General features: G+C 39.0%; 1 protein-coding gene across 5 annotated transcripts in view; it reads left to right on the plus strand.

Moving 5' to 3' along the window:
* Positions 1-21,934, plus strand: part of Cad87A (cadherin 87A) — a 178,697-nt gene that overhangs the window by 3,241 nt on the left and 153,522 nt on the right. The window lies entirely within an intron of this gene.

Genomic DNA, 21,934 nt, shown 5'->3' on the forward strand with positions numbered 1-21,934 from the left:
TTTACAAGACTGAGCAAGAATAACCCAAGGTTACATTTTCTGTGATTATAAATTAGAGATTTATTTGAAATTTCAAGCCGTAATTTGCGAATTATGGTTTTATTCGTTTGAACTTATAAAATTTTAATTTTACTGTAATCGCAATGTATCTAATTTATTTATTTGACGCATTTTGAAAATAAAATTCTAATATCAAGGTATTTTAATTAATATATTGAAATCAATAGCCTCCGAGCTATATATGCGAGCTGTATGAGCGAAATAAACGATTGAAAATGAGAGATTCATTGGCAAGCTAGATTTTATAGGACTAAATAAAAATAATGAAAATTTTTTTACTGTTTAATGTCGTAAATTGGATTTTATTTTATTAAATTGATTCTGATCTGACATTAGTTCTGAAGATATCTAAATATTGAAAACTGGTAACGATCTCTCGATTCTCTCGCAATTTTATTTGACTGGACAGACATTTTATTAATAATAATTTAATATGATCGAACAACAGGGAAATCTGTATTGAAATTTTTAGATGGATCTTTTTTAATTTTTGAAACATAAATGATTTTGGTACTGGACCATGTTCTATATTCATGTTAATTAGTCTTCCTCATTGTACATTACATACAGTCCATTTTCGACTTGTGCATAACCTAGATATTAATATTTACACCATTTAATTTTGTGAAGCGCGGAAAAAAGGAGAAAATATATCCAATTGTAAAATATGGCATATATGGCATATAACTGAATTTCACCAACATAAAGCCGAGCTAGATGAAAAAATACAATTTCTCATTCGAATATTTCCATACACAAAATAATGAATAATTGAAATACATTTCAAATAACTTTTAGCTTATAACAATGATCGTTAAACAATAATATTTGAAATGTTATTGGCGCGAACGTTATAAATCCAATATCCTATTTTAACGATATCAATTTTTTTTTAACGAGCAATATAACATAATTATGATGACATAACGATGTGTGTTTTGTAATTATTTGTAACATATAACAGTCCGTCCCTTTGCGTTATCATCGGTTATCAGTTACCGAACGAGCAAACTCATCATTATACGAAGATCCCGCTGTGATATTACGAGTATGCAATTTTGCTTTTTGTCGCGACGGTTGGAGTCTCGAACGAACTAATCTCGCGAAAGATCATCTATTGAAAATGCGCACCTACCACTCAGACAGAATCTTGTTTACACGGGACACATGGAGGGACGTAATGTCGTTAATGCAAACTTTCGCCGGTCACGAACACCTTACTCAATTTCGGCTTGTTTTCGCGCCCATGCGGATGTAACACTTCGCTGGGAGCAATTACGGAACTCGCGGTCTAAGTTCGCCTCGCGAGCAGTCGCGATAATGAACCGGGATCGCCGTGCGGTCTCCCGGTGCAACATTGTGTGTACGCTGCCATTTAGAGAGCGTCGTCCGCGTTAACCCTTGAAATAATATCACGAGAGAACGGTAGTCTCTCCGTTCTCTCATAATTGCCGCCTCACTCTTTTACATCTTAATGATTTTACGCGACTAATCCGGATTTGTAAAGGATTTCGAACATAATGGAAAGAGTCAAACGTACGCGGAGAGAAAAATTTTGTTGACGAATCTAAAAATTTGACCGAATACAGAAGTCCGAAAATAATTTTGTTGAACTTCCGAATATTATTACGTACGACGTTCAAATTGGTTCCCAGAAGATAAAAACATTTTTGTAATAGTCATACTTAAGCATCCTATCTATAATAATTTTGGCAGTCCAGATAATAAAATTATTTTCCGATCTGGCGAAATTTTTAGGTTTGCCAGCAGAACTGTCTTCTCTATGTAGGGAATTAGAATCGAGAATTTTTTGTATGAAAAATTATGCTTCAATGAATACTGAAGTATTCTTTTCTTTGGCAAAAATAATTTTCTGTTAACAATTTTTTATACTTGATTCTTTATTTCCCATTTATTGTGTCCGAGCTCTAAAAATTTCCGTCGAGTGTTGTCAGAGAAGAGACAATACTTTTGGCGGTGCTTGCATTATTATTCAAGCAAATTTTCGAGATTCTTTTCCGTGTTATTTCAAAGCAGCGTGTTCAGCGGAAAACGAAACACTCTATGCGACGCAAACTTGATTAACACTTTAAAAGTGTTACCGTCGCGTTTTAATGGAAATAAACAATCGGCGGTTTCGTCGCAGATGGTAATTAAGCAAAATAACACAAGAACGTATCGCTCAGGTGTTTTTATTCAGCGCCCTTACTCGCGGATTTTATATTTTATATGGAAGAGGAGGAGGAAGAAGAGGTGGAGGAGGAGGAGGAGGAGGAGGAGGAGGAGGAGGAGGAGGAGCATTCAAATATTTACCTGGCCGTATTTCGGCTGCATGCTCGCCGAGGTAAAAGCAAAGTTATACAGGGTTATTGCAGCAGCGCAATATTCTGTACCACGGCGTATTGTTTGCCGATCGCGTCCTCGTTTATCACCCATTGATTTTAAAACACGCGTAAACGGCGCCCCGCGGTCGCGCCGATTTTTCGACCCTTGAGCAGCTACTTCGCGAGATAGACACGCTGGATCGACGATGTCGGAGTATTTTTTTAACTGTTTCGTGGCATTTCGTGAATATTCCTCGAGCGTCCAGCGGAAAAGCTCCATCGAAAAATCGATCTTCCCGTGTGATTTTAGTCGTTTCAACGAGAACGGCTTTTAATCAACTTTGCGAATCAATTCTTCATCGGCCACGCTTACATCTGAGAGAGAGATTTACTTTTTTTTTTTTTTTCTCGTCACAAACAACTCCCTCGCACAGGCGAGCGGATTCAAATATAGCGGAAAGCATCGAAAAATTATCGCGCGGCATGTGCTTTTAATAATTTCTTTAATTAAATTCTCTATTAATTTAAATGGATGGATGGCTTTTCGTTACACTTTGCGTCACTCACGTCGGCTCTCTTTCATACGGAAGAGAATGGCGAGGTACTCCTGGTAAAATTACCAGGACGCAGGCGGGGTTAAGAAATATTACACCACAGGCCTGCGAACGTTGTTGCCGTATGTTGCTTCCTTTTCACGCGAGCGTCTGGCATAACGGTTGCGTCCTGCGAAAACGTGTGAAAGTTACCGCGTGCGCGAATTAAAAACGGAGCAAAGTCGGAAGTCGAGATCGCTCGCGCGCGCTGTGGAAATCGCGCGAGCGAGCGGATTTGCTTTCGATATTCCTCGCGTCGCCATTGCGTTCCGAGGGATATACGCTTTATAAAGCCGCGGCTAGGAAACGACGGCTTTCCGCGAGAGGTGCAACGGCGCGGTGCATCCGGTGAATAATCATTCCCCGAGAAGGAGAAGAGCGCTTCAAGCGGAAAGTTCCCGGCACATTTTTCATTAAGCGCGCGAATCCTCGGATTTAATTGAAACCGAATATCACGGGACTTGAAATTTCATCCCCTTTTCTCATTCTGCCCTCTCTCGTCTTCTTTCTCTTGCAACAACGCGCGAGTCTTAGTTTAATAAATATAGCGGAAGGAATTTTGCAAATACGCACTCATTGGACTTTAATATGTTGTAATACTTTTTTTCTCGCTATTTGAAAAATCCAGCGATATTAAGTGGCCCAAAGACAATGTAATTTCTGGACATTTCATATATTACTCATTAAGATGATTAAGTTACTTATTAGTGATATTAGCATAAGTAATATTTTAAATAAATTTTCCAGTTCTCGGAATTCGTTACAAATCTCATCTCTACTTCTAATCGTGTAATTATTATTATAAAAATTGAGAAAAGTTCTTTTTCATATTTCCCTTCTATTTCTCGTTGATTTTCAACTTGTCAATATTGGTTTCATCATCATCGTCATCATTCAAGTTCGAAAAATCTCGCGTTTTTTTCGCGGCCGGAATCTCTTCGGCCTATCTCGCCTCGACTTGTAATACCGAGGAGAGTTGGTATATTCCACGTAATCTGAATACCGGTACTACTCGCGGCACGCAAGGTCGGCCGATCGTCATCGGCCGAGGTGCTGGCGAATGCCGCGCGGTGAAAGTCCATTCCGCGTGGAAGGGATCTCCGGACTTGTGTTTATGCAGGAACGAACGAACGAACACGGAATCGTTCTCGGAACGAAAGTCCCAGGTCTACGGGTCTCGGGAAACTTCGACCAGCTTGCTGCGAAAGAGGCTCGCGGCGAGCCCTCGAAGCATCAAGCATTTTCGAATGCACAAGCCATAAAAGTAGCACGCATCTTCGGAATATATCGTTATTATCGGTAATGTTCAAGGTCTGCCCGGAAGGTTCTTACGTTGTAATTTTCGATATGTTCCAAAAGGAGACTCGAAACCGATAAAATATGTTGAACTCGTTGTTGGAAATTGGATACGCGGCTGTAACAATGCCAATGCTATTTGAGTAAAAAGCAATGAAATAGTTGGATGCAGGATGAACGATTAAAACAGTCGAAGTCAAAGTCACAACGATATTGAATCGGTCTCAATATGTGCTGCCGGTAAACACTCGCTATATTGAAAAAGCTTCATATTGTCGGCCCCATATTATTTTAGTAACTTTTATGCGTTCTCGCATCGTTAATTATAAATAGCATTAAAATCTAATTAGCGCGCGCACGTGAAATAAAGCTTTGTGAAATTGCGAAATATTAATTTTCTATTTGCTGCTGCTGATTACTGAATATTTTTGAAGTGGGTCAGAAATTTTATGCTAATAGCGAGATTTTATGCAGGAAATATTTAACATGATAAAGAACTTTTTTACGTCAATTTAATACGAATTTAATTTGCAAGAAAGATCTCTTTGTTATCATAAAATAAACTGCATGAAAAATATAACTGTGTTCGAAACAGACAGGATCAATATCCAAATTAAAGTTGTCAAGTTCTTCCGCGAGATGAAATTCGATTATCAAGAATTTTCTTTTTTATTCTCTGTTTGACTTATCTCGCTCTTCTGTCTAATCGATACAAATGGGGGAGGCTGCAGTTTTTAATTGTTCTATTTCGAATGCAAGATCTTGGGAGCTCTTTATGAATTTGACCTACTACATTCTGCGCCCCATTAAGACATCTATCAGTCCCATCGTCTTTGTCAGACTAATCAAACAATACGTCGCCTTGATCATATTGCTGAAATGGGCACTTGATTGTCGTGATTATGGGGGAGCTACAAATGAGCTCGCGTGATAGATATCTCTCGCGGAGTCGTACGTCCGAATATAGAACGTATTTGTTATCATTATTGCATCGAGATATATCTCATTGCGCTTTTAGAAACGCTTTAAAGCGTTTGTCGATATTAATTTGAGCGGATATTTTTCCCGCAAAAAATTTGCCGTTGGAAATTTAAATCGCAATTTTATCCGAATACATTATATTATTATGCAGTTCAGTTGTAAATAATTTCAACTATACATGTATTAATTATAATTACAAGACATCTAATAATTAATGAAAAATACATAATGTGCTTTGTAAAATTTGATATCGATTTATACTTCTTCTAGCGGAGATGGTATTAATCAAGGTATTAACAATTTTGAGCAACTGCAAAGTGAAGGGCTTCCCTCGAATCAAGAGACGCTCATAAATAATGCAACATTAGTTATCATGCAATTTGAAGTGGTCTTTACTTTAATAAAAATTTTAATTTCAAGCTTAGTTAGAAGTTTATAGGGGCATTAAATCTCGAATTTAAAAAATAACGGAAATTTAAAATTTGACGCGATAAGTTTCCACGATGGCTCGTCGTTAAAAACAAATGCTATATTTCATAAAGAATAAATAATATTTTTCTTACCCCGTCTATCCCGAGAACACTGTGCGTTATCATTTTATTAGAGCATTAAAGGAAAATTTCTTTAACTTAAAGTTTTGAAAATGTTAGGTATATAATAATGAGGAACGAAATTTGATGGAATTTCACGAAGGGATTATCGCGTCTCTTATTACGATCAAATTAAAGGATTCCGCCTGGGCGTTTTATATATGAGGGCGCCCCGTACCATTTCGGTTCCGCCGGAATGAAAAGGTTGCGAACTTGTAATCTCGTTAGAACGTAAAACTGGAAGTTTGCGACTTCATAAATTCAATCTCACGCGCCCGTATATAGTCGTTATTAAATTAAGCGCGGTCGCGTTCCAGGTCTGTTCTATCGATATTAGCTTGCGCTTGAAATGGAATTAATGCGAATGTAATGCACGACACGAATTAATACGCAAAGGTGATACCTCGTAATTCATCTCGTTGATATTTTCATAAATTTAGAAAGTACACGTCGCGTTACATATCATATGTTTTTCCGCGGAGTATTCGAAGAAGTATCGATAAAAGTTGGGTATAACTTGAAAAGAGAGAGAGATATATAAGTACACTTTGGAATTATTAGCACGAGTATGAAATTCCTTAGACTACGCAATGTGTACTTTTGATGATTGGATGTGATTAATAAAGTTCATCTTTTTCCTAATCGAAAGTTTTAGGAAACAATTTTTCTTTGCGTCGTGTATATGGAAAGAACAATTTTGCTGAAAAAAATTTGGCGAGATATGCACATTTGAAAATAATTTTGAGATGATAATATTACAAATATTTTTATTATTTTAGTAACCAAACCTGAACGTCTTACGTTAAAATTATTTTCAGATCTGTTTTCGCCACATTTTTAAAGACTTTAGCAAAAAAAAAAAAAACTGTTTTTCCCGTGTAAAATTAGCAAAATTTCAAATCATACGTCCGAAACTATAATTATAATTGAAATTGAATTACCAACATTTCAAATCACACATTTCCTTTAAAACGATAATTGCAACAGAATTGAATTAGTAATTGAAAGGAAATACGTTTGATCAAAGATAGTCTCGTAATAGTCTTTAAATTTTGTATCAAGATTTGATTTGAAGAGAGGTGATTTCAATGTACTGCTCCGACTATTTCCAACTGGACACGATCCTGGGGCCCCGATATACCGTGTGGTTAATGATAAACCGTTACTCTGGCATGTCGCTTCACCTTTATCGGACAGACGCGCGGCATTTATTCTGTACGTGCGTTGCGTAACATGTCTTCCGACTTCCTCCGACATATATTCTTCCGCAATTCCCTCGTATGTGTGCGGACTATCAAATCATCATTTCTTCCAAGGGATATATAACAGTATCGACGCTCGTATCGAGAGCTCTCTAAGCTTTGGTATTCCAATCGCAGCGCGTATATATACGCGCACTGTTAAATCGCAAATCGTCAAATTGCGCATCCAAATTCAATAATGTGCGCTCGACAATAATGTGCGCTTCGCTTCAGCTTCCACGAAAGTTCCTCGCGGTGCCGAGTCCGAACTCTAATTGCAAGCCGTAGCGGTTAATTAACCGAAATCATATCGCATGATTACGCTCTCGTGGAGGACGTCCTGCGTGCGACGGGGGGGAAGGGGGGGGGAAGAAGGGCACGTACGCAGCTCGTGGCGGTCGTAACGAAGCACACGGGGACGTTTCAACGCGCTGGATATGATAGATACGATCCGAAACTACTGGAACAGATGTACGGCCGTCCGGAAAGTGATTTATCGTATACGGCGGACTGGTCGACCCGACTGAACTTTGCGTTGCAGGATTTTTCCCGGTATTATGCCATATACGGGGTGACACGGAAAACCCGTGCAGGTCGGGTCATTCATGGAAATGGATGGGCTGGAAATTTTTGTCACAGAAACATGAGTGGCATATTAAGCTCCGACTGGGATTGTTCATACGAACCTGTAAATTCAAGCCTTTTATATTTTAAATATCGGTACACGGTATGTTAAAAAAAAAATATTAAGCAACTTACATTTACGTTGCACTTTCGATTACAAAAATATATATTAAATTTGCCGTTGAATACAATTTTTTTATACAACTCCAAAAAACTTCCTTTACACAACTCCAAAAGCGCTCGTTTCGCCTTAGGTTTGATTAATGCGGCTACTTTTTTGTACATTCCACATTTGTACGTAGAGTTTCCCTTGTTTCGAAGCGCGGGGCTTGATCCAGGTATTTCGGTAACAGTTTGTATAATTTTGCGTAACGCAAAAGTGAAAATGAAAAAGTAATTTTTCCGCACGCGATGTTTATCGGAGCTCCTCGTATAACACGCCGCGCATGGATCCCACGGGATTCGCATGCCACGCACTCGTACTGGAAGTATCTCCTTTACTTGAGGGGGGTATCTCAAGTTGGAATACCACACGGGAGCTCGAGGCGAGGTCAGGATCCGCCGGAGGATACTTGCAAACGCAAGCTGCGAGTAGTGATGGCGCCGATACTCTCACGCGTCATTTTGTATAATTCACGACGTACATTAATTTTTTTTTTTTTTTAACTACCGAAGCTAATAATCGTAATTGTCACTTACTTTTTAAAAAAGTATCGAATCGTTCGTGCTGTTGAAAATAATGAGCCATAAATAAACTGCAGCAATCGCTTTTCTTCGTATGTCTCGAAGCAAATATTTAAAAAAAAAACTATCAATAAACTTACAACTTTTTTTATATGTCTGAAATAAAAATATCGACTTGTATAAAAGATTGTGGAAAATATCGTGAAACGTTTGAAGCGAGAATTTTGCGGTAAAGGCGCAAGATTAATTGTACAAAATATACGATATGTTTTCATTTCTGTTTTAAAATGGATGGATGTTTTCGCTTCTGGCTGCTGCTAAGAACATCAGTTTTGGTTTTTTTTTTTTTTTCTTACATGAGAGATAGAGAGAACGGGTAATAAGCAATACGTAATATTACTTGTAATATTATTTTAAGATATACAGTACATCGCTGTGCATTCAAGCGGCGGTCGAGTACTCGTTGTAATGCCAACAATTCTGAAGACATCGCGATTTTAACAAGCATCCGTACTTGCAGTACGGATGCTTGTTAAGATCGCGATATCTTCAGAATTGTTGGCATTACAATCCGTACTTGCAGTACTTGACAATTTGCAAGTGAATATTGGATCGAGGGCCATCGCTACCTGCGCGCGATCTCCTACGCGTAGCGGCCGCATGGTCGATGACCCAGAGGATGTGCTAACGGATCGCAACGTGCGACTGAATAAAGAGAGAGAGAGAGAGAGAGACTTTCCGGAGACATCGTTCATGAATGTCTTGAGTAACACGTTGAATGACAAAGTTGAATTCATTGCAGACTTAGTGCCAAACGTTAAATAACGATTTACTACTGGAATTTACTACGCGGAGCGATTACCGCGGAGCGATGCCGGATCTAGCGAGCTGTCTGCTATTTATAATATTTTACTGTATGGATTAGGTGGCTTTTCAATTTAATTAATTTCCATGTCAAACTTGTTAAAGTAAAATCCACTCGGAGCTAAATGATAACAAGATTCCATCATTACGCTTCTGAAGTTTGCTATTACAATCGCTTGGCGAGATTGAACAGCACATATATCGTCAAATATAAAATATGCACACACACATACACACACACACGCGCGCGCGCGCGCGCGCGCAGAGAGAGAGAGAGAGAGAGAGAAAACGTAAAATTATTAATAAACACATCGAAACATTTTGAAGATATTCTTTCACGTACATATATATAAAATAAATAATCTCCCACATCTGTTTCTCCTACACATGTACACATGTCATTTGTGGAACACCCTGTATATATGTGCGACTGTACATAGGTGCTTCTGTCACGTCGTGCACCAGTCGTAACCACATACGTTGCTCTCCAACGTCGGTCGTGTGTACGGTCCATATATACGGTGCTCGGCGTATATCAGCGCGCACGCACGCACGCACGCACGCACGCACACACACACACACACACACACACACACACACACACACACACACACACACACACACACACACACACACCACACACACCCACACGTAAATGCACACCCACAGATACCGCACGCACAAATGTACGCTCGTAACACCAGCTTGTATCCCTGCGAGTTGGCACGTGCATCCGCGGTAGGCATTCGCTCGCACACCTTCGTGTCGACGATCCCGCACCGTACCGTATGCTGCCCATCCAAACAAGCCGAGGTGCTCATGCCTGGATGTGGAATAGGAATGCTGCGTTGCAGCGAGGAGATGAAGGGGGATAACTGGATAGGAAAATGGGCGAAAGGACACTGTATTTTATATAACTAAATGAGAGAGAGAGAGAGAGAGAGAGAGAGAGAGAGAGAGAGAGAGAGAAAGAGAGAGAGATTGATTGAGATTGATTAGACTTTATTTAGCTTTCTCAGCTATTTTGCAAATACATGATACACACTTAAATTATACTTAATATATGCTCTTTTAACATTCGCTTAAACATTTCTAGTTTTTCACATCTTTTCATTGTGGCTGGCAACGCGTTGTACATTTTTACTCCCTCGTAGAACATACTTTTTTGTGCACTCCTTGTTCTACGAAATCTTATTATAATATCTCCGGTTTGTCGCGTTTGTCTATCATTTTTATTCCCCACTAGCTCTAATTGATCTTTTAATTGTTCCGGTAGCATGTTATTCACAACCTTAAAGATAAACGTACACACATTATAATATAGCCTCTGTCTTATGGACATAAACTGCAGCGTTTGCAGCATATGTTCCACCTTGGTATATTTATTACACTGCAGTATGACTCTCATAGCTCGGTTTTGCGCTTTTTGCAATTTGCTTAACTGCGTTTCACCCATGTCAATCAACAACGTCGCACAATACTCAAAATGAGGAGCTATAATTGTCTTATATATCGTGCATCTGGTATAAGGTGGTGTGAGAGAGAGAGAGAGAGAGAGAGAGAGAGAGAGAGAGAGAGAGAGAGAGAGAGAGAGAGAGAGAGACGAGAGCGTCGGCGAAAGCCAACCGCGCTTCGCTTAAAACGCACGTATTTATAAATAACAGTCAGCGAAATTATTTTTATAGCTAACTCCGTTACGCTAATTATATTTTTTTGTGCTTTCAGTTGAAAAATTTAAAAATTTACGCGAGACGAATTGCAAAATTTAAATCGATTGAAATCGATTAGATATACGAACGAGATTATGATATATTTTTAGGGATGAAGAAATAGATATATTTTTGTCGATGTACTTGTATATGAAATATTCAATATTTTAATTTTTCCCGAGTAAGATATTTTCCAAAGAGAACATTGAGATATCTCAATCAACTTTCCGTGCGGTACATCCTTTCGTCAAGAGTCGCGACCCAATTAGAATCATGCTAATAAAGATCAACGCGGATAAACGTAATCACTCGTCTGCCAACGACGCCGAGATTCGCGTCGCGATGTAAAGTCTTCGAAAAAAAATCTGCGTATACCGTTAACGGAAAGGAGATCAACGATCAGAGTCGTGCGGCGACTTTCGCGCCGAGTTACCCTCCCGTTCGGTCCGTAAATTCTGCTTATTTCCCGTCGAGCAGTAAAACGAGATATCTCATCTAAAAGTCCGGAGATTCGAAGACGCGCTCGCTGCGACGGAACGAGAGTGAAAAAAACGACGTAATAGAATTTAATGAATGGTGTGAGAACGGAGGAGGAGAGGGGGGAGGAGGGAGAGAGATGGCGATAGTAAAGACTTGTGTACAAGGACCGTGAAATCCTTGTGACGACGGCAGAAACGATCGGGCGACGATCGTATCGCTGACGGCTTTTTATTTTCCCCGAGGAAATGGAGTTACACGTGTCTCGGATTATCGTGGAATCGTCACAACTCTGAAGCGCCAAGAAATTCCCCGCGGAATGTAGAATAAATTTCTTCCCGGATTGTGACGAAAAATTCTCACGTCTTGATACTTAAAATACTTTATTTCATTGCATTTATAACAATTTTTTTTATCCAATTTCCTGTGCAGTGATGCAGAAATCCGAATGGAGTTCGAGAGAACGATTTCTCGGAGGTTGGTAAACCGACTGGTAAACTCGCGGATGGATATCGGATTAATGCCGGTAATAAATTTCCCTCTTGGAAACTTGTTCCGCTATGCAAATGATTTATCTTATTACGTTAATAACAAATTCCTAATTCTATATATAAGTAAGGCGCGTAAGAAAATCTCGCGGAAATAGTGGATGCTCCACGATCGGCGGCTCTACGTGTCGGCTCGCGATATAACCATCGGATTAACGCCGGTAATATCTAAAAAGGTGTGCAAGCGCAATCGAAGATAGCCGCGTTTACGACTGTTTTTCTCATTGCGAATAACGGGCTGACGTTATTCCGGCCTCTTGTGCAAAAAGAACCGCTTCCGGCGACGTAGCCGCGGTAAAATAGCAGTCGCGCGAAAGCCAACGGCGATATAAATCGCGCAGAGCCGTGAAAGCCGAGCTGTAAAACAATTGTATACAATCGTGATGTAACGCGTGCTATCCTCTCCGTTTTATTGGTAATTGTCGATGCACCCTTGTCGTTCGGTTTTATATGCTGTATGCTGTAAACGGTTTAACTCCGTTAGATCAGAGACGCGTACAAACAATATGTAACAGAGTTTACCATTTAATTTAGTTACAGCGGATTTTATAGCGAGTTACTGGATTTCTTCCTTGATATTTTTTTTTTTTTTTTTTTTTTTTTTAATCCACACAGCTTGCGAAATATGTGTCGATTGTGAGCGCTTGGAATCGTGTGAGTTATTTGCTTTCGCAATAGTTTCATTCTTAAATCCTTGACTGTTACATCAAAATATCCTACTTGAGGGATTAATGAAGATTAATTAATTATTCCGTTTTAATTAGAATGCCAATGTATCCGCATGTGAAAGATGAAATGGCATGGCACGAATTGGCGGTAATAACGTTCGTTGTATGTGTAAAGTGTAGCAGTTTAGCAGACGCCAACATCGCGCTGACAGCTTCATCGATTAACGGTCCAGCTATTTTACGATTAACCTCATACGCATAACTTGATGAGAGCCTGATTTCAGCATATGTTTTATTTTTTTTTTCCATAGAGACATAACGGAAATTTCAGAGATATAACATTTGCCGTTATCAGCCGAGTCCGGATCATTCGAAAATTTTCAACAAACCGATACTCGAATTTATTCTCAGTACAATGCACATATCCGTTAAACAAGCGCTGCAGTACGTTGATTGAAATCTATATCGGTTAACGCGATAAAATTTCACGGTTATGTCCGTTATCTCTTTCGCATTTGTCCTTTGGTCCTTCGATCTGTTCGTTACACATTCGACATATCCTTTCTGCCATACGATCCGATAACTCTTTGCAAACGATCTGCGTCTCACGTCTTTCGTTGCTGTTATGCGTTGTGGCATAAAATGTGCAATTTTTATAGGCGTAACGCATTAAATTATGCCACACTGCCTATTGTAATTTTTCGCAGTATGCTGCGCGTGGCGTAATAGACAAATGTAGGGTACGAGAGCGAGAATTATTATTCTCTCGTGAATATTATTCCCGCCATCTCACTCTTTGCGTCATAGAACGCGAGGAGATATCGCGAGGCACCAGGATAGACACGTAACTCGCCTCATTAAGCCCGACTCTCGCTTTTTAAACACGCCTCCATTAAAGAGTGTAGCTATTTTGCCTCCGCTTGTGGATCCCACTTATGCAATAGAAGAGATTTCGCTTCTATTTGTGCCCCAGTGTGGGATTATCCGATTCACGAAATTTCTTTGATGAGATAAGTAGAAGCTCATCATTCATATTGTTCCGCAAGAAGTTTTCGAAAGAGAGCTATATTTGCCGAGCAATTATTTGCTTAAATGTATTTTTTTCACTTAGAATAAAAAAAATTAACACACGAATAAAAGTAATATAATTATATAGTATTATAAGTATCATTAGTATTATTAGTATTGTAATTAGTATTAACCATTGTGAATTAATTCTTGTTTAATTTTTCACATCTTTCTTTATATCGCAAATTATGTGCGCTTTCTCTTTAAAAGAAATCCGAAATATTAATTAATATTAAGTTATAAAAAATTATAACCAAAATTTAATCTGTTTTGGACAATTTGGTTAAGACAAAGCGCCATGAATATTTTTTGTTATATATTCCCCGATTTATTCTGAAAATTTATAATTATAATTGTTTAGTATTCCTTTTATGAGATAACATTCCAATTTTCAATCTGTACATGAATTTTCATATATACATCAAATCATAACTAAAATTAAATTGGTAGCGGAAGGTAGATATAAAGCAATCTCGCCATAATAAGTACTAATACTAATGCTTCGGTCTATTTGGAGAAGCAGCATTTATTCCAAAATCGCTCATAAAATTCCATTTAAACTGTGCCGAGGTAAAACCCCGAATAAAGCGTTATTGCTGTTTGCTTGCATTAGTTATTTCAAATGAGGCGCTATTCGTAAACATTCTATTGGGATATCCGCAAATTTCGACTATATTCACATTCGTAAAATAGATATCTATATTCCATATTTAATGCGGAATATTATTATATAATTAAAAAAGATTTATTATTAAGATTATCTTAATTTATTCATTTCAATTAAAGAAAAAAAAAAGAAATATGCACTTGACATGAACTGAGGTCATAATCACGAGCTACAGATATAGAATTAATTTTACAGTATTTTTTTTACTCAATTTATTCTTCCGTGCTCGGCACGGAAAAAATCGCGCGTCACCGTGAATTTTCGATCTTATTCTTGTCGGGAACGGTTATCCGCCATCGAGTGAGAATTTCAAGTAGTAGAGTTGCGTAATGAAAGGCGATACAACCACGGGAGTGACGTTTCCGACCTTATGGTGCTCGTTATCTCGACATAGATGTATTCTTTCGTGCGTTACACTTACAACGCGCGAATGCTGAAAATCAAGTTTGCGAAATTGCGGCAACTAGGCGAAGCTGCAAGAATGCGCGCAGGTCGTTTTAGACGCTGATAACCTCGCGATAACCCGTTCGATCCGCGCAACTCAACTCTTTCACCTGTTTCCTGGTCGGTGGCACGACGTCGTCTCATTGTTCCGAATTGCGGTCGTTTCGGTGATATTCGCGGTAGCGACGCGATAGCGGGCACGATGAGACACGCTCTTAACTTTGACGATAAACCTCGATATCTCGTCTGCATCACGCCCATTGGACCGTTTAACGTTTTAAGCCGTGTGATAATGTTGCATCGCATATATTGCGACCCGCAGGTCCGATTGCATCGGCGATCATCAAATCTGACCCTGTTTCAACGATTTGCTATCTTCCCCTATATTACATTCCAGGCTATTACGTAATGGAAGAAAATACGATTGATTATTTGATCGCATTTTGTTTTTCCCCATTATATTCCCAGATGGAATTTTATTTGATCCTCCTTGCGATTTCATTTTCCTTTTGTTATCTAACTAAAAAAAAAAAAAAGATAATTTTACTCTTGCTACTTGGAAAACAAAATTATTATACATAATAAATTATTCAAAGTTAAATAGCAATTAATCGATAAGAATATTACAGTGCGGTGTTTGTGTATTGATATTATTTTTCCGATGAAACACGGCATACTTTTTCGGGATATTATTTTATTCGTTATATTATTTACGGCAAATGATGTTACCGCGATATTTTCCTAAGGTAAATGTGATGATAAATGCGACATTACAAATTTTTCGCTTAACTTGCAAAATTGTAAGACCCAAAGGCGCTTTACGTAGTACACTTTTACCGGGATTACGAGTGTGCTAGTTTGCGAGAGCAACGTTTGCAAGGATCGAGAGGCGATGCGAATTGTAGAAAGTTGCCGTGCGACGAGATGCATTTTCTGCGGTACTACTATAGTTACGACACACCGCGAGACTTTATCGAATAAGAGATTTCGTAGGACGCCAGACGCATATGCGTGACGTCAAGCCGTAAGATTGTACCGTAATTACTGAGACCTTCAAGACTTGTCTGGTACACTTTATCGATTAGAACATGCGAGAAATTATCGAATCAAATACCGAGAACCTGAAAATAAAACATATCTTGGAAAGAAATAGTCGCGTTTGTCAAATAAGATTTTATTTTAGTTTGCAAGTCCGGACTATACTACGCTTATTCTATATTTGATATGAATTTCATGGAAATTTTCTACAAGGCCGTATTACCGCGAAATGAAATTTGGTATACAGCTTCCACACTGTTTTTTGTAGCAAAAAATCTAACATTTGTTTGTTTATTCTTCGAAAAAAATGAATTTTGACGATAAAATATAAATCTTTTAATTGTTGAGATATTTTTTTACCTTTATTCTCGACTTTTACCTTTATTTGATTTTTTTTCGACCGCGTGGATCATCAAGAAATTGCAATTGTCGGTGTTTCAATAAAATTTTAAAACGTTTCGTTTGCAATGTATTTTATTTCGAAACTTTGATTTGTGCGTCGACAACTGTACATGTCGCGTCTTACAAATGCATGAATTCGAAAAGGTCTCCCGTGTTAAATAAGCAAATGGGCAAACGTGAATTACGTCACGTAGATGCAGGTGTACTCGACGCGTATTCACATATGACAGGTATATCGACGAGTTTGTCATCGCAGGGCGGTGTGGTTAAATGAAAAGCTACGGAAGAACGACGTGACTTCGATATGTCACGTCTTTGAATTCTGCACTTTCGCGATCCATTTTCGCAATCTTCCTCTGCCCTCGCCAACCTGTCGTGAGATCTCAGCCCGGCGCATCATCTTTTTCGCGTCGGTCGAAATTCTCGACCAAAAATTCGAAAATCCACGTCGGTGCTGTGAATTTTTTAACCTTTGCCTTTTTGAAATTTTATTTAAAAAAAAAAAAATAAAATGGATCCAGCTTACATTCGTGTTGCTACATAATTTGTCTACGTATATCGGGGAAAAAAAATGTTGAAAAGGGGGACAGAGATGTACCGTTTGAAACTGCAGCGAGAAACTGAGAGAATGTATGTGCAACGTTCCCGGAAGTTCTGCGAGGTTCTGCGCGTTAAGGAACTTTTGAGAGCGGAAAAAGCTCCAATTCTCCATACTCGCGTTAATAATCCTTTTACTCGCGCTCGTCCGCGCGAATAAAAGCTCGCGAAAGCTTCCATAAAATTTTAACTCGATCACGCGCGGTGCATTTATACGACTGTAAGCCTGTTCGCTTTAACGACACTTGATAAAAAGGCGGATCTCTTGGCCAACAAATTTACCGGCCGCATTAAATTTACGGCGCGAAGAATATCCTTGACTTTTTATCATGATGACGCGGTTGAGGGAGATTGAATTAAAAAAAATTTCGCGGTATATCGCGGTTGTTAAACATGTATGAAATAGCGCGTTACATCCGGTTAACCTCGCATTTAACAATGAATATTGTGGAATACGTGAATATATTAATATGGATATTCATATGTATCAATTATAACGCGCGGAACATTGTAAATGCCATAGTTGTTTAAACAAAAATTAATGTGAAAACAGGAGCAAGTTTGTTCGCATATTTTGAAAATTGATATACGTTGCACGCACGTTAATTGTGATTTTGAGATTAAACGAAAAATGTGATATCACGTGCTCGGAACTGTCGTTACGAACGTGACGTTAATATAAAATTCTGTCGTTAAAGTTTTCCGAACCTCTTACGGAATTGGCCTTCCTAAGCGTGCTCAATTAAACCTAATTACGGGCGATGAATAGTTTGACGCGGGTAACGACGCGGAGCGTACTTATATATATATTTCTGGAAATTTCTGGAAAGCTCAATATATTGAACAGTCTTAATCGCGCGCGCTATCACGTTCAGTAAATTCAACTGCGAATTCAAGTTTAATCCGAGACACTCATATTTAATGCAGTCGAAATCCGCGCGTGTCTCAAAAAATTTCGATATTGAATGTGCAAATGTAATGTCGTGTCCCGCGGTCATCTCCCGGAGTAACAATCAATTGTTTTTAAAAACCTGAACTATCGCGTGCGCGTTATTTATCGCAATTGCAATAACAGAAAAAAAAAAGAAATACTTCAGCATCTCGATAACTGCGAGAGTGACTTGTGCACGAGGTAACCGAAATTGTTTGTTGACGCGATGCGATGTCAGTACACACAGTTTGTTGAACTTTCGATCGACTATGTGTTATCCGGCGATACCGCGCGCGATGTTGCTTCGCATAAACGAAAGAGAACAAAAATAAAACACTGACTTCGATATGTCACGTTTCCGACCCGTCGCGTCGAGGCGCGAGAAAAGTCTCCCGGAGGAACTTGGTAAATGTGCAAGAAAGATGCACGTACTTCTCTCTCTCTCTCTCTCTCTCTCTCTCTCTCTCTCTCTCTCCTCCCCTTCCTCCCCTCTCTCCGCGTGGACTTCCGGTGCACGTGACCGTGTGACACGTACACGATCCGCTACATTTCGGAATGTCTTCGATGCTTTCGAACAGGTTTCCCAGAGCGAATTCCGTTATTTCTCAATAACTAGAAGAGACTTACCGGGCAGAAGAAAAATTTATACTCTACAGACAATCCATATATTTAATCCTTAGTGTCACTAGCACTTGTTGCTCCGAGCTTAAGACAGCGAGACTCATGTATCATTACTCATGTATCATAGAATTTTCGATCCTGATTCCAGTGAAATCTCTCCTGATCGACTTGGAAATGATTTTTCGAGATCGATTAAGAATGACGGAGACGAATTCGGGACTCTTATTTTACGGCTCCGTATCGATAACTGAAGGATCGATCGGCGATGTTACTCGGATATTTTTCGGCTGACGGCGCATTTTATCGAAGACGCGCGATATTCCGTGTCTGCCGTATGTTCCTATTCGTCCCTGCCGCCGGTGATTCCCCGAGTTGCTGGAAGGAAAGTCCGCGGGGAGGGACGAGCGGGAGAGAAGAGCGAGGAAATCGCGAGTGATATGTCTGCGATATCGTCGTCTCGCGAACGAACGGACATGGATTTCTAGTTCACGAAATACCGTTCCGAAACATCGCCGGCGATCTCTACCTCGTTTCTGCCAGTCGGAGTTTGTCCAGGTGCTGCGATGGCGCGCTCGTTTTGCATTCGTTTTGCATGAAACGCTGCAAAACTCTAAGTAGAGGAATAACATCGCGCGGATAACTTGCCTGAGTTTTCTCGGAGAGAGCGAATCGCCTTTTACATTAGTACGAGAGCGTTTTGAAAGGTTTATATAAAACTTGGGTAGCGCACCCTTTGACGAATTGAACAACAAAATCTCGCAGAGCGATCCGTACTTTGAAGACCAAATTATGAATCCTTCCTTTGAGGAACAATCCCCAAAATATCCCCAAGTACATCCGCTCGAAAATATATCTCGAAATTCGAGAAAGGGAGAAGCTCGCTTTTAAATGTCAAATTAAACGTTTTAATTTTCATTACACGTTATATCACATTTCGTAATACACTACGTAACGCGAGGATTATTTTGCGAGAGAATTTTGTCATTAATTTTTAATTAAATCACCGTACATCTATTTTCAAAGTTTTTTTTTTTTTTTTTTTCTGAAAAAAGAAATAGCGGATAATACCGAGGGAGACTTTGTGCGAGGCAATAACTGCTGCGATGCCATTCACCTGCGAATGGCAGGACAGGAGAAATATATTGCCGTGTCCAGTTTGTTGTGAAAATATGTTCTTCAAACCTCTCGCCGCGCACATTTTTTCGATGTGTAATCACGAAGAGGGGAGTATTTATTAGACTTTTACTCGGGATTATTATCACACTGGTCGATATAATCTACCTGATATATCTGTGTGTTAATTTACCACGATCGATACGCGAAAGATACGCGTATTAATCAGTTGCGATGAAATGTATCGGGGAAACTGCGCGAGTATCGAAATGTCATATCCGGCGAGCACATCGATTCCCGTGAAACACATGTTCGTAAATACGCCAGCAGCAATGTGCAGCGCGGTGTATTACGCTCGCACCTTGCGCGCCAGAATTTGTGGGACCTTGCGGTCGCCGACTTCTAAATAATCCCGGAGTTGGTAATATCACTTGGTCCACCAAATTCCCCCGGAACTAAATAACGAAGAACAGGCGTGCCCGACAGACATTACGAGAACTGCCTCAGGTTTGATACATTCAGTGCGGAAAGTTGGGCGGCGCGATATTATTGCAGAAGTCAACAGAATTTCCACTGTGTCCCACTGTATCAAAGTATCGCGTAATTAAGCAATTAGTCGAGCGAGTAGTTGGAGAGACGAGAGGCATTTGTGGCATGAATATTTTAATTTCGATCCATCTCGATGGATTTTTTTTCTTTTACAAAAAAGTTCGAGAGTTCGACGTCTGTTTGCGATTTTTGGATGTTTAATATCTCTTGAGGATTGAATTCGAAATTAAAATTCTGAAATTTATGAATTCTGAAAGAGAGAGAGAGAGAGAGAGAGAGAGAGAGAGAGAGAGAGAGAGAGAGAGAGAGAGAGGGAGAGGAGAGAAATTGTAAGTCTGGAATTATCGGTATTTCGATATTCAGTTAAGGAGAGGAAATGTCCACAGGAGAGTTTCCTATAACTATGTCTCGCTGTTTACGTGTCGCACAGGGTTTATTCACGGTGCATTATGGTCCGCCGCGCGTAATCGCCGTAATGAAATTTAAGCCACAGGCTCCGCTCGATGCGGAAATGCATTTCGCGACGATAAATTCCCCGCTCGCCGGGGGATGCACCGGGATCTTAACGCGGCGTAACTTAATGAGAGGAACGCGGCGAGAGGATCAAAGGTGTAATCAAGCAAGTACACTCGTATTTAGATACCGTGTACACCGACGGCGAATGACCTCGTACAAGGATCGGATTCGCCGCTACTAGACGCGTGACTTGCATTTCGATTGGATTTGGTATGCTTGATCAAACCTCTCTAGTGCGACGCGACCCTAAGAGTCAACGTGCCTTATCAAAGGCAGTCTGCCCATTGAATTGGGAAGATACACGTCTTACATTGCGATACGATAATAACGATCGGATGAGACGTGACGAAACACACACGTGGCTTGACTGCATACGGGATATTTGAAGCGGAGAAAAAGAACTGAAACTGTATTGAGAGATCAAGTTATGTTTCACCAGATGTGGTGAAAATGCAGATCTCATCTGGATAGAAATAAATTTGACTTAATGTTTTAGTGGCAATTAAGCAATTACTTATTTAGTTTTGTTTTATCCCGTTTTATTCTGAGAAGGTTTAATTACAATTGTAAATTCTCTTTTGATGATTCTATGTAATTTCTACTATTTTGATGGCAAGAGATTTTCCACGTATTTCTCTAGCCAATTAATTCCACCGTGACACCTTATCATTTAACGACATAGATCTGTCATAAGATATTCAGCGAAGAAACTGCGTGAAAGATTTTAGATAGAATTCGAACTTGAGATTTTGAATGAGAGAGTAATTCGCAAAAGCATTTGGATTTTGACATTTTGCACGACAAGAAATTCGATTCAAAGTGGAACTCGCGAAGCATTTCAAATTCCTTATACGCATATGTTTTTGACGCAATGTCTTATTTCGTCTACATTGCATTTACACGATTGGCTGCATCTAACGTTTCATATAAATCTTATGTTAAATTCTAATATTGAACACTTAAAGTTCGTGTAATTAAAAAATGAATAAAAATAAAATGTCTCACATTTTTAAAACGATTTGATAATAGGTAATTTTTTTAAAAAGATTTAATAATAGATGTTTTTTTTTAAATAGAAAGATACTATATTAAGTAAGATAGAGCTAAATTAGGTAATAAATTGAATATTGTATGTATATCTTGATTTAGAGATTGCTAAAAATAAACATAAGTTAAGAATTTAATTAATCTTTATACGTTTCAATTATTTAAGATAATCTTACAATTTTCAACAACGCCATAAAAAGTGTTCATTTCCTAAAGCAAGTTTGCGGTCAATTTATGATTTATTTTCTCTTACGTTTGATTTTAAATTATTGATTGGAATAC

Source organism: Pogonomyrmex barbatus, unplaced genomic scaffold, assembly GCF_055798465.1.
Source record: "Pogonomyrmex barbatus isolate J1 unplaced genomic scaffold, ASM5579846v1 scaffold3, whole genome shotgun sequence".
NCBI lineage: Eukaryota > Metazoa > Arthropoda > Insecta > Hymenoptera > Formicidae > Pogonomyrmex > Pogonomyrmex barbatus.